Source organism: Chiloscyllium plagiosum, chromosome 15 (assembly GCF_004010195.1).
Source record: "Chiloscyllium plagiosum isolate BGI_BamShark_2017 chromosome 15, ASM401019v2, whole genome shotgun sequence".
NCBI classification, from domain to species: Eukaryota; Metazoa; Chordata; class Chondrichthyes; order Orectolobiformes; family Hemiscylliidae; genus Chiloscyllium; species Chiloscyllium plagiosum.
In genome coordinates this window covers 8,715,907-8,729,527 of record NC_057724.1, presented here as the reverse complement: position 1 = coordinate 8,729,527, position 13,621 = coordinate 8,715,907, and the positions used below count along the sequence as shown (strand labels likewise).

General features: G+C 44.9%; 1 protein-coding gene across 1 annotated transcript in view; it reads left to right on the top strand.

Annotated features, from left to right (window-relative positions):
* LOC122557539 (sodium- and chloride-dependent neutral and basic amino acid transporter B(0+)-like) overlaps positions 1–13,621 on the top strand; it is a 321,849-nt gene that overhangs the window by 133,988 nt on the left and 174,240 nt on the right. The gene's annotated exons all lie outside the window — the stretch shown is intronic.

Below are 13,621 nucleotides of genomic sequence, written 5' to 3'. Positions count from 1 at the left end.
TATGTGGGGGGTTCCTGGACTAGGGGGGATAGGACAGTGTCGAGGTAGGTAGGGGTGAGTTCAGTGGGGCAGGAGCATGCTGAGACAATGGGTCGGCCAGGGTGGTCAGGCTTGTGGATCTTGGGAAGGAGGTAGAACCGGGCAGTGCGGGGTTCCCGGATTATGAGGTTGGAAGCTGTGGGTGGGAGATCTCCTGAGGTGGTGAGGTTCTGAATGGTCTGGGAGATGATGGTTTGGTGATGAGGGGTGGGGTCATGGTCGAGGGGCAGTAGAAAGAGGTGTCCTTGAGTTGGCGTTTGGCTTCAGCGGTGTAGAGGTCAGTGCGCCAGACTACCACTGCGCCCCCTTTATCCGCTGGCTTAATGGTGAGTTTGGGATTAGAGCAGAGGGGTTGGAGGGCTGCGCGTTGTGAGGGTGAAAGGTTGGAGTGGGGGAGGGGGGTCGACAGGTTGAGGCGGTTAATGTCCCGGCGGCAGTTGGAAATGAAGAGGTCGAGGGCAGGTAATAGGCCAGCGCGGGGTGTCCAGGTGGATGCAGTGTGTTGGAGGTGGGCGAAGGGGTCCCTGAATGCTGGACTAGCTTAGGGGCTGAATAGTCTGTGCTTGCTCCAATTCCTTCTATTCTCTTGTGGAGAATATGGGGAACTACGAAATTTTGACCCAACAAAGATGAAGAATGTTTATGAATGTCTAAGCTGATGCATGTGTGACTGAGAATTGCTGGTATTTCAAAGCACTTGTACATTTAGGGGAGCAAAGTGGCTCAGAGGTTAGCATTGCTGCCTCACAGCACCAGGGACTCAGGTTCGATTCCACCATCAGGCCACTGTCTATGCAGAGTTTGCATATTCTCCTCATGTCTGCATGGGTTTCTTCTGCACATTCCTGGACAATTTACCATGGCCAATTCACTTAACCTGCACATCTTTGGACTCTGGGAGGGAAGCCGAGTACCCAAAGGAAACCCACGGGGAGAATGTGCAATCTCCACACAATCACCTGAGAGTTTAATTGAACCTAGGTCCCTGACACTGAGAAAGCAGCACTACCACTGTGCCACCCAAATGTAGCTCATGTTCAGAAGATTTATCTACTTTAAATTGTATTAAATTTTCTCATACTTTTGTTTGCCAATATTGACATTTTTGAAATTGAATTTCTAATTTGTATTAGTCCATAGATTCTTAATTTTTCTGGGATATTTTCAATTTCTCCTGCTGAGATAGATCAAAGTATGGTTTATTTTTGCTGCTCTGTCCTTATCCCCTTTTTAAAAAATTCTCCTAGCTTTTCTTGTAATGAGCACCCTTTTGAAATTGCTTTTTTTATTATTTTTACATACCTAGAGATGTTTTTACGGCCCAATTTTATGCCTCTCGCTAGTATACTCTCATGTTCTATTCTCCCATCCTTAATATTTCCGTCGTTCGTCATTTGCTGAATTCCAAAATGTTTCAATTCATAGGCTTACAAACTATTTTGGATACTTTATACAGTTCTTCCTTTGATTTAATGCAATCATTAATTTCTTTAATTAGTCATGGTTAACCATTTTCCTTACTGGATATTTGTTAAAAGTATATGTTTTGGTCTAAATTATATCATAGCTCACTAAATGCCAGCCATTGTTTAATATGATGCAATTACACTTTTAATGTACTGTTCTGACTGCAGTTGGAAGAGTGAATTGTTGCTATAGTGCCCCATTATATGGGTCATAATGTAAAATGAAAATACTTCCCCAGTAAGAAAGATGGCAACTAAATACCAATTAGATCAATCAATCAGGTTTTTGGGGCTTTCCATAAGAAACTCTCGAGGCTTCCAATACATTTTTGTCTTTTCAAAACTTCCTCAATAAATCCCAGCCAGGCTTTATTATCCCCTGTGGCAGGCAGGCAGCACCCTCCATCTCAAGACACTCACTGTCTCTAAGTAGGTGCCAAGTCCATCTTCTGACTAATTAGGCCATTTAATTTTAAAACTTACATTGCAATGTTGACATAACTCAAGCAGAGGGAAAGGAGCAGAATTTATCCAGGTATTGGGTTCCCGAACCTAATTGAAAATCTGGCCCACGAAAGAGATTCTTCAACCAGAGTTAAACAGAAAACCTCAGTGAATTTTACCATTCAGATTTTTGAAATATTTTTCAATGGGACGTGGACATTGCCAGCTAGGCCAGTGTTTATTGTCCATTCCCAATTGCCCGAAGGTCTTTTAAGAATCAACCACAGTGCTGTAGTCCTGGAATTACAGGTAGGCTACCGGTAAAGATGACAGATTTCCATCTGTAAAGGGCATTAGTGAACCAGGGTTATTTTTTAAAATGACAATAACAGTGATTAAGTCATCGTTAGGCCAGAGTTTTAGTCCGGGTTTTAATTGAAGTCCAGCCCTCAGAATATCACTCTGGAGGTCTCAATGACGAGCCCTCTGACATTACTACGGCTAGGCCACCTTCTCCCCCAATGTTTATATTGCCATAGGGACTAATACTCATCAAAAATCCTTCTGAGCAAAAGTATTTCAGTTAAGAGTGTATTTGATCCAAACTTACATCAAAACAATACTGTGTGAGCTTGGAAGGTGCAGAACCAACAATTTATGGTATAAAATTAAAAGAACTGCAGGCAACGTAAATTAAAAACAAAAACTGAAATTGCTGGCAAAGCTCAGCACATCTGGTGACATCTGTGAAGAGAAATCAAAATTAATATTTTGGATTGAGTGACCCTTCCTCAGAACTGATGGTAGTTCGGAAAATGGCAGTTTATTTGTAGAAGGTAGGGTGAGGGAGCGGGTAAAGAGAAAATGATAGGTGGGGATAGACCCCAACGACAGAACAGGACAGAACACATCCCTAAAAGACAGTATTATCACAGAGTTTAGAAGAATTAGAGATGATCTTATAGAATCATAAGGTTCTGAGAGGACTTGATAGGGTTGATGCAGAGATGTTTGCCCTGTGGGTCAGTCTGAGACCAGAGGACATTATCTCATAATAAGTGGGTACACATTTAAAACAGAGACATGGAGGAAATTTTTCTAAGGATAGAATCTTTTGAATTCTTTAGTGCAGAGGTGGGCAAGGTAGTGTCATTTCATATATTTAAGGCTGAGACAGAAGGATGTTTAATAAGTAAGGGAAACAAAGATTATGGGGAAAAGATAGGAAAGTGGAGTTGAAGATGATCAGGTCAACACTGATCTCACTAAATTGTGGAGTAGACTTAAGCAAAATTGGCTACTGTACTCCTATATTGTATGCTCATCTTAACACCATATTTGAAGGAATTAGGAATTAAATATATGGATAGTATGAGAATTTTTGACATAAAGGTGACCATTCTGTAAAATGTACAAGCAAGTTGCATTCTTCTAAGAATAAAAAGACCAGATATAGCATGGTCAACTTCTTTCACAATTGTGTGGCATAGTGTATACAGATTATACATACCTAAAAAACATCATCCTGGGGATCCTTGTGATGACAACTTTGTAACAGAGTACGATGCCAGTTCAAATACGTAACACCACGATCTGATTAAGCAATGCTGTGCCTCGTTTTCTTATTACCTGATTGGATCTGAACAAACAGATTGGCCAACATGGCTATTAATTAGCCCTAGCCAAAATAAATTCAGAACGATCTTTCACTGTGTCTCACACCTGCACACACACACACCATGGGTGCTGGGGATAAAATAAGCACTACCGCACTTAGGCGGTAGTGTGGGGGTTAAATTTTTGAAAGAAAAAAAAACAGCAAAAAATAAAAAATAAAAGAGGACAGTACGTTAGAGCCCGGGTGTCCTTGGAGAAGGAGCAGGAAAAAAAAAAAGTCCAACACATCTTCCTTCCTAACAGGTATCTCTTCTAGCTTACCAGTCCATTTCACACTCTCCTCTTCTCCAATACGGTCCCTCTCGTTCGTAAATACTGAAGAGAAGTACTTGTTCAAGACCTCTCCTATCTCTTCCGACTCAATACACAGTCTCCCACTACTGTCCTTGATCGGACCTACCCTCGTTCTCGTCATTCTCAGGTTTCTCACATACGCATAAAATGCCTTGGGGTTATCCTTGATCCTATCCGCCAACGATTTTTCATGCCCTCTCTTAGCTCTCCTAATCCCTTTCTTCAGGTCCCTTCTGGCTATCCTGTATCCTTCCACTGCTCTGTCTGAATCCTGTTTCTTCATCCTTATGTAAGCCTCCTTCTTCCTCTTTACCAGACATTCAACCTCTCTCGTCAACCAAGGCTCCCTCACACGACCATTTCTTTCCTGCCTGATAGGTACATACATATCATGGACACGTCGTATCTGCTCTTTGAAAAAGTTCCACATTTCCACCACATCCTTCCCTGACAGCCTAAGCTCCCAACGTATGCCAGTGACAAACACTGCCCTTCACATCAAGGGACAGTGCTGTGTGATCAAAACAGTGAAGGGGAGGGTAGGGACTAAATCAAAATGGAGTTGGAGGGAGAAATGATGCACTCCACTCCCTGCGGCGCCCACCTCTCCCTGAACACCTCCAGGGTCTGAACTGTGTTTATTTTCTTTCTTTCTTTTTTTTCCTCTTTTTCTTTTTTTTTCCCAGCACCCATGGTGTGTGTGTGTGTGCAGGTGTGAGACACAGTGAGAGACACAAGGTGCACGAATCTTTATTCAAATTCCACCACCAGAGAGATAGGAAAACACCCGGGTGGCCAAGATTCCTGTTTCTTTTTTTTTATATATTTTTTTTAATTAACCCCCACACTACCACTTAACTGCGGTACTGCTAAACGCTTCTGTTTATTTTTTTTATTTTTTTTTTATTTTATTAAAATTGGTGGTGGAAATTGAATAAAGATTCGTGCACACGATCTTTCACTGTGTCTCACACCTGCACACACACACACCATGGGTGCTGGGGATAAAATAAGCACTACCGCACTTAGGCGGTAGTGTGGGGTTAAAAAAAAAGGAAAAAAAGAAAAAATAAATTCAGAACGACCAACACCCTGGAGGGGTTTAGGGAGAGGTGGGCGCCGCAGGGAGTGGAGTGCATCATTTCTCCCTCCAATTCTATTTTGATTTAGTCCCTACCCTCCCCTTCACTGTTTTGATCACACAGCACTGTCCCTTGATGTGAAGGGCAGTGTTTGTCACTGGCCACCCGGGTGTTTTCCTATCTTCCTGGTGGTGGAAATTAAATAAAGATTCGTGCACTTTGTGTCTTTCACTGTGTCTCACACCTGCACACACACACCATGGGTGCTGGGGAAAAAATAAGCACTACCGCACTTAGGTGGTAGTGTGGGGGTTAAAGGGGAAAAAAAGAGAGAGAGAAGAAAAAAAAAAGAAGTAAATTCAGAACGACCAACACCCTGGAGTTGTTCAGGGAGAGGTGGGCGCCGCAGGGAGTGGAGTGCATTATTTCTCCCTCCAACTCTATTTTGATTTAGTCCCTACCCTCCCCTTCACTGTTTTGATCACACAGCACTGTCCCTTGATGTGAAGGGCAGTGTTTGTCACTGGCCACCTGGGTGTTTTCCTATCTTCCTGGTGGTGGAAATTGAATAAAGATTGGTGCACTTAGTGGAAGACACAGTGTCTCACACCTGCACACACACACCATGGGTGCTGGGGGAAAAAAATAAGCACTACCGCACTTAGGTGGTAGTGTGGGGGTTAAAAAAAAAACTCCTGATGCTCATAATGTGTTTCAGGTGTAGCTCAGTTCTCATTAGGGGATTGCTGTGTCACTGGCTGGTTACAGCCTGTGTGTTACTCTTTTTTACTTTTTGAGAAAAGGATAATGTTAATTTTGTGGTAGGGCTTAGCCCTTTGACTCTAGTTTCCTTTTGGCTTTTTTTGTATGTGTCTTCACTTTTTTTTTGGTGTTTGGACTGAGCCCTTGTAGAAGACATACATTTTACCAGAGGAGCTGTTCCTGTGGGGAGGCCTAGCCCTGGGACTGGGTCTCTGAAGATTGAACACCTGTGTGTGTGCTGGGAGGTGAGCACTTACTGTATCTTGGAGTTTGGGTGAGGGCCTTGCCTTCAGGAGTGGATCAAATCCTGTGAGTTAACTGCACCTGTACAATGTACTGTGTTCCTGTGAGTGGGCCTGGTTTTCCAAGGCTGGGCCAGGACTCCATGGAGACCGAACACCTGCGTGCTGCCAGGTGTGCATTTGCTGCCTTTCGGAGTGGACTCTGCAGTTTGGAGTGAACTCCATTTTGGACAATCCGCCTCATAAACTGGAGTGTACTCCATTCCTGGGAATGGATTCTGTATTCTGAAGACTCTACATTTGGACTGTGTACCAGAAAGGGCTGTTTTTTGGCAATTAACTGTATTGTGGTGTTTGTTGGGTTATCACCTGCACTGTCTTGTGTCCCTGGGTCTGGCAAGTCTTACTATGAGCTGGGAGGCTCATGGGTTGTCCTGAAAGCTGTCACCCTGCGAGCCGGAGGATGGGTCAGCCATCCTGTGAACCTGAAGGTTGGTAGGCTGTTCCGAAAGCCGGAGGGTGGGTAGGCCACCCTGATGCCAATCGCCCAGAGAGCCAGAAGGTGGGTAGGCTGTTCTGAGCGCTGTCGTCCTGAGAAGGGGTGATCGGAAAGGGCTGACCTAGCAGTAGTCAAAAGGTGTCAGCGCAGCAGAGAGCCAGAAGGTGCGTAAGGGCAAGCTGAGATCCAGAAGGCTTGTGGGCTACCCTGCACACTGTCGTCCCAGGGAAGGGGGTCGCGCTGTCCTAGAAGTGGCCGGTAGGTGTGCCAGGATAGCCCACTGGCCGCACGGCGCATCAGGGTGAGTGAGAGCCCAATGGTACATAGGGGCAGACTGAGAGCCAGAAGGTGGGTAGCCGTCCTCAGTGCTGTTACCTCAGGCAGGTACCAGGGCGGGCTGCCCCAGAGGTGGTTGAAAGGTGCTGAGGGTGGTTAGTTGAAGCCGGAAGGTGGGTAGGCCATCCTGACTGCTGTCACCCTGAGTGGGTACTGGGGCAGGCGGCCCTAGAGGTGGTCGAAGGTGTCAGGGCTGATCGAGAACTGGAAGGGGCATGGGGTGGACCGAGAGCCAAAAGGTATGGAGGGGCGGGCTGCCTTAGTGGCTGGAAAGTGGGAGGATGGGGGCTTGCTGGGTCTGTATTGTATGCACTGTCTATGTACCTGGATTAGGTTTTTATGTACAAATATCATTGTCGCTGTCTTTTATATGTGGAACTGGGATTTGAGGTTTGTCCTCTTCTCCCTGTAAACTGGTTGAATGGTAAGGTTTGGGGCCTGGCTTTGCTGCTCCTCTCTTGTAAAATTGCTGTTATATACAGCTGTAAATGTTAACTGTCTTGTAATTTGTTTAATAAAATATTATAAACAGGAGTTTGAGGCCTTCTCAGTTTAGGGGACTGACTCTGTGCTGGCTGGTGTTACAGTCAGTGTGTTACTGTTGGTCTCTGCTTTTATTTTGGAGGGGGAAACCTGATTCCTGAACTGGCTGAATTATTTAGCCGGTTTGTTAACTGGCATTCCTTTTAGTGAGGGCTGATTGTTAAACTTCTGATGCACATAATGTGTTTCAGGTGTAACTCAGTTCTCACTAGGGGATTGCTGTTTCACTGGCTGGTTACAGCCTGTGTGTTACTCTTTGTCCTTTTCTCAAAAAATAAGAAATGTTAATTTTGTAGGACTTAGCCCATGGACTCTAGATTTCTTTGTTTTTTGTATGTGTCTTCACTTTTTTTGGTGTTTGGACTGAGCCCTTGTGGAAGACATACATTTTACCAGAGGAGTTGTTCCTGTGGGGAGGCCTAGCCCTGGGACTGGGCCTCTGAATATTGAACACCTGTGTGTGTGCTGGGAGGCAAGCACCTTGCTGTATCCTAAAGTTTGGGAGAAGACCTTTCCTTCAGGAGTGGACCAAACCCCTGTGAGTTAACTGCACCTGTACTGTGTTCCTGTGAGTGGGCCTGGTTTCCCAAGGCTGGGCCAGGACTCCATGGAGGCTGAACACCTGTGTGCTGTGCATTTCCTGCCTTCAGGAGTGGACTCCCCCCTCAGTTGGGGACCCTGTATTTTAGTGGTGGACTCTGCAGTTTGGTGTGGATGCCATTTTGGACAATGCATATCATAAACTAGAGTGGACTCCATTCCTCAGAATGGACTCTATATTTTGAAGACTATATTTGGATTGTGTACCAGAAAAGACACTCTTTTTCAGTAATTAACTGCATTGTTGTTTGTTGGGTCTATTACCTGCACTGTCTTGTGTCCCTGGGTCTGGCAGGTCTTACTGTGAGCTGGGAGGCTCATGGGTCGTCCTGAAAGCTGTCACCCCGCGAGCCGGAGGGTGGGTAGGCCATCCTGTGCACCTGAAGGTTGGTAGGCTGTCCTGAAAGCCAGAGGGTGGGTAGGCCACCCTGATGCCAGTCGCCCCGAGAGCCAGATGGTGGGTAGGATGTTCTGAGCGCTTTTGTCCAGAGATGTGGTAATTGGAACGGGCTGTCCTAGAGGTGGCCGGAAGGTATGCCATGATAGCCCACTGGCTGGATGGTGCATCAGGGTGGGTGACAACCCAATGGTACATAGGTGCAGACCGAGAGCCAGAAGGCAGGTAGCTGTCCTCAGCGCTGTCACCCTGGGTGGGTATTGGGCTGGGCTGTCTTAGAGGTGGTTGAAAGGTGTGTCAGGGTGGAATGAGAACTGGAAGGGGCATGGGGTGGACAGAGAGCCGGAAGGTGTGTAGGAGCGAGCTGCCTTCGAGTGGCCAGAAGGTGGGAGGGATGGGAGCTTGCTGGATGTGTATTGTATGCACTGTTTTTATGTAACAGGATTGTCTATATATTTGTCATTGTTGCTGTCTTTTCATATTTGAAACTGGGATTTGTGGTTTGTCCTCCATTCCCTGTAAACTGGTTGAACGGTAGGGTTTTGGGCCTGGCTTTGTTGCTCCTCTCCCTTGTAAAATTGCTGTTGTATATGGCTGTAAATGTTAACTTTCTTTTTATTTTATTAAACAATTACAAAAGAAGTTACAGAAAAATAAACAGGAGTTTCAGAGCTTCTGTTCACTGAGAGCCGGCTCTGAAGGAGCTGGATCATTGTCACGCTCTCACCACACGTAAATGAAGGATGACTTTGTGATAGGCTACCAACCTCTGTGGAATCATTTCAATGACTAATGGTGTAATCATTTAAAAGCATGGCTCAGCTGAAGCCCAAATGGGTTTTAAATAGGCATAATTGGAAAATGTGGCAAGTGGAGCATATGACTTGCAGGGTATTCTGCTGGAAGTGGACACCCTCACCAGTCTGACTGAGCTTTGGGAACACGACTTGAGTGAAGGCCATTGCATAGCCTCACTCAGCACATATTCTGAACAGAGGGACTGCAGATCAGCTCAAAGGAAATCTAAGCTTCAGCCAAATGGTTAAAAGTTTCTTCAGGATCTGCATACTAGCAAGCTATGGTTATTGGTGCCATTATGCAGACTCAAGACGGCAAACGAGTCCCACTGGACCTAACTAGAATAAGAGAATTCATAGGTTGGTATCGAAGAGACTGCACACCCTGGAAAGTCTACCTACATCTGGTTTGGAATAGTTAAACTGCTTAGCAACATCCAACTCGGAACCAATCAAAGTAAGGGTCTGGTTAATAGTCACCTGTTGCTAATGAAGGCTGATATTGGCGTGGCTGTTTCAGTGAATGCAGAATCTTTAATAAAACTCACTTTGGCCTCAAATTCTTAAGCTTGCGCAAGACCTTGTCTAGACTGAGAACATATACCAGAAAACCTTTTATAGATGAAGGGGGGCAACTTAATTTCCAGTCTCTTGTGAGAAGCACTAGTTCAGTTACCACTGATTGTTGTAAAAGACTTGACCCCCAGCTTGATGGGGCAGAATTGGTTGAGAAACATTCACCTAGATTAGTTAAACATTTTTTGATTAGAAAATGGCTGCCTGAGTGACGTCCTAATTAAATACCTGGAAGATTTTCAGGGGTGGCCTGGGATCACCAAAGGAGCCAAGGCTGTCTTGCATGATGTCCAGGAAGCAATTCCATGATTCTGTAAGGCCCACCTAGTGCCAATTGCCTGACATGCAAAAACAGATGTTGAAGGCAAGAGACTGGAAAGCAAAGGAATCATCAAACCAGTCCAAATCTGGCAGGGGTCTGTTCTTCATGAAAGTGGACATGAGCTGTGTGTACCTGCAATTGCAGTCAGATGACGATTCCTAGAAGTATGCTACAATTTAATACACAAGGGTTTGTACCAATACACTAGACTGCCATTTGGGGTATTATCACCCAATGCAACTTTTCAGCAGGCGATAGAGTGCATTTTACAAGGCCTACCCCAGGTCAGCATTTATCTAGAGGACGTGCTAATAACAGGGAAGACCAATAACGAGCACCTAGGGAACTTGGAAATAGTCTTTAGACATTTCTCCCAGGTGGGTATATGCCTTAGAAGGGGAAAATGTCTATTCTAGGCACCCCAATTGACCTACTAAATCAACAAAAATGATCTCCAGCAGCACCCCCACATTTGTGGGTGTGGCCAGGTAAACCCTGGACCTGATTGCATTCAACTATGCAGGTCCTTTCATGGGATCAATGTTCTCTGTCATTATCAATGCCCACTCAAAACAGTTGGACATGCATGGAGTTCTTAGTCAAATATGTGGTTGACAATAAAAAAAGTTGTGCGCATCTTTTGTGATATGCAGACTCCCTGCTGGTAAATGATGGCCTGTTATCTGTGAGCAACACTTCTGGGAATTTGAATATTTCCTTAAGTCGAATGGCATTCGACATTTCAGAACAGCTCCACACTATCTATCATCCAATGGTCTGGCAGAAAGAGCAGTCCAAACTTTGGAGGTAGACTTAAAGAAACTGCCTTTACCTTCATGAGATACCAAACTGTCCTGTTTAGTATACGACCACCCCTCGTACAATTACAGGGAAAGCTCCAGCAGAGCTGCTAATGGGGAGAAGACTCAATGAAATCTGACCTTCCCAGACCTCGAGGGGGAGGATGAAACAGCATCAGAAACACCAATGCCAGATATTTAACTCTTCTAAGCAAGTGGGACAGTTTACCTCTGGGGCTGATGTTTGGTGTGGGAATGGTCCTGAACAGGCACGTGGGCTATATGAAAACTGCAAACTCGCAAACGATGTGGGAGCAAAACTTGCCCGACACCTTGACTGCCTTTCTGACTGTTCCAAAAGCCGTGGACTCTCCCTCTCCGTCTAGCATTGACGATAACTTGGAATCTGAAATGGACACAGCTGATGTCATTGCCTCAATATCTTTGCCTGAGATGCTCTGGGCACAAGAGACAAGTTACTGTGTGTTACATGCTGCCAATATCTGATGCAGAATTGGAGGAACCAACCCAGTGCTAAAATGCCCCACGTGAGGCTTCAAAAAAGAACTCAGCGGGGGAGCGGATGTAATGATTGTAATAAGGCCAGCCAGGTGAATGTCTTAAAATATGAGTTTCATGAGTGGGGCTGTTTTTCTGGTCCAATTTGGGAGCCCTGGCTCACAGATAAAAATATTAGATTCCCCTACAGTATTGAAACAGGCCCTTCAGCCCAACAAGTCCACACCATCCCCCTACAGACCCATTCCCCCACCCTATATTTTCCCCTGACCAATGCACCTAACACAATGGGCAATTTAGTATGGCCAATTTACCTGACCTGCACATCTTTGAATTGTGGGAGGAAAGCAGAGCACCTGGTGGCAACCCACACAGACATGGAGAGAATATGCAAACTCCACGCAAACAGTTGCCCGAGGCAGGAATCAAACTCAGTCCCTGGTACTGAGAAGCTGCGATGCTAACTGCTCAGCCACTGTGCTGCCCCATGTATCTGACCATCCAGTTCATTCTGAAATCCGGCTCTAAGGGAACTGGATCAGTGTCACGGTCTCTCCACATTTAAATAAAGGGTAACTTAGTGACAGGATGCCAACCTCTGTGGAGTTATCTCAGTATAAATACCAAGGTTGCTTGCTATTCTATACAATTAAATGTATGTGTTCCCTTAAAATTGTAAACTGGTTAGCACAGTTAAATCACATGGAATCCGACGAGAACTCGCTTTGCATACAGAACTGGCTAGCAGACAGAGGATGATGGTGGAGGTTTGCTTTTCAAAGTAGAGGCCTGTGATCAGCGTTGTGCCACAAGAATCAGTACTGGGTCCACTGCTTTCCATCATTTATATAAATGATTTGGATGTGAATATAAGAGGTATAGTTGGTAAGTTTGGAGATGACATCACCATTGGAGGTCGCAGATATTGAAGAAGGTTACCTCAGAGTACAACAGGATCTTGAACAGATGGGCTGATGGGCCAAGGAGTGGCTGGTGGAGTTTAATTTAAATAAATGTAAGGTGCTGCATTTGGAAAGCAAATCAGAACAGGACTTAAATATTTAATGGTAGGGTACTGGGGAGTGTTTCAGAACAAATAGACTTTGGGGTGCTGGTTCATAGTTTCTTAAAAGTGGAGTTGCAGATAGATCGGGTAGTGAAGACGACATTTGGTATGATTGCCTCTATTGGTCAGTGCATTGAGTATAGGAGTTGGGAGGTTATGTCGCAGCTGTACCAGATATTGGTTAGGCCACCTTTTGGAATACGGCATGCAATTCTGGTCTCTCTGCTGTATGAAAGGTGTTGTGAAACTTGAAAGGGATGTTGCAAGGGGTGGAGATTTTGCGCTTTAGGGACACATACCCTGTGCGACCTATTGGAGGTGGTTGCAGATCAGTTCCACGCTCATTGTCCTGAGCTTTTCAGGCCCCATGTATGCAATCTATCACACCTGATGGAACCATGTATACACCTCCAGCCCCACATCTCTGATTCACTCAGAACAACTATCTGGATCAGTGGGATAATGAATGTTTCAGTCGACTGTCCTGACATCAGTCATCACCTGAATGCGGTGATATTATTACTGATTCTGAGATGCCACACATATCTCCATTAGGTCCCTGGATTGAACCAGAGGCATTGACACTAACAGCAACTGTGATTTTGACAGGTTCTGACATCTGGTATCTGATATCTGACACCAATACCATATCAGAGGGAAACATAGTTTTATTACTTAGAGTTCGAGAGTGATATTACAATTTCAATCATTAAAACACATCTGATCTTGTTGATGCTTCTTGACAGGTGGGTACTCATGGGCAATATTGACACTTCTTCAGTTGACATTATTCAACATTTATTGATACTTCTTGACACTTTGCAACAGTCCTTGACAGGTCCAGACAAGTCCGACAGTTGCACAGTCTGTTTACCTGTTCTGCACATTATTTCCATAGTTAACACTCCCAAGGAGCATTATGATGTCAAACCCAAAGGATATTATACATTTGCCACCAGAAAAGAACCCTAGACTCCCATCCCCAAGGCTGAGACTGTTTCCAGAGGGATACTTCAGACTTCCAAAATGGTACTTGGCATCCAAAAAAAAAGCACTGAAAACCAACCTGCTGTTAACTGGTCATTCAAATGGCCAGCTGCCTTGAGGAGCCATACAAGCATGAACTGCCACCGTAAAATACAGAGCAAAAAACAGAAACA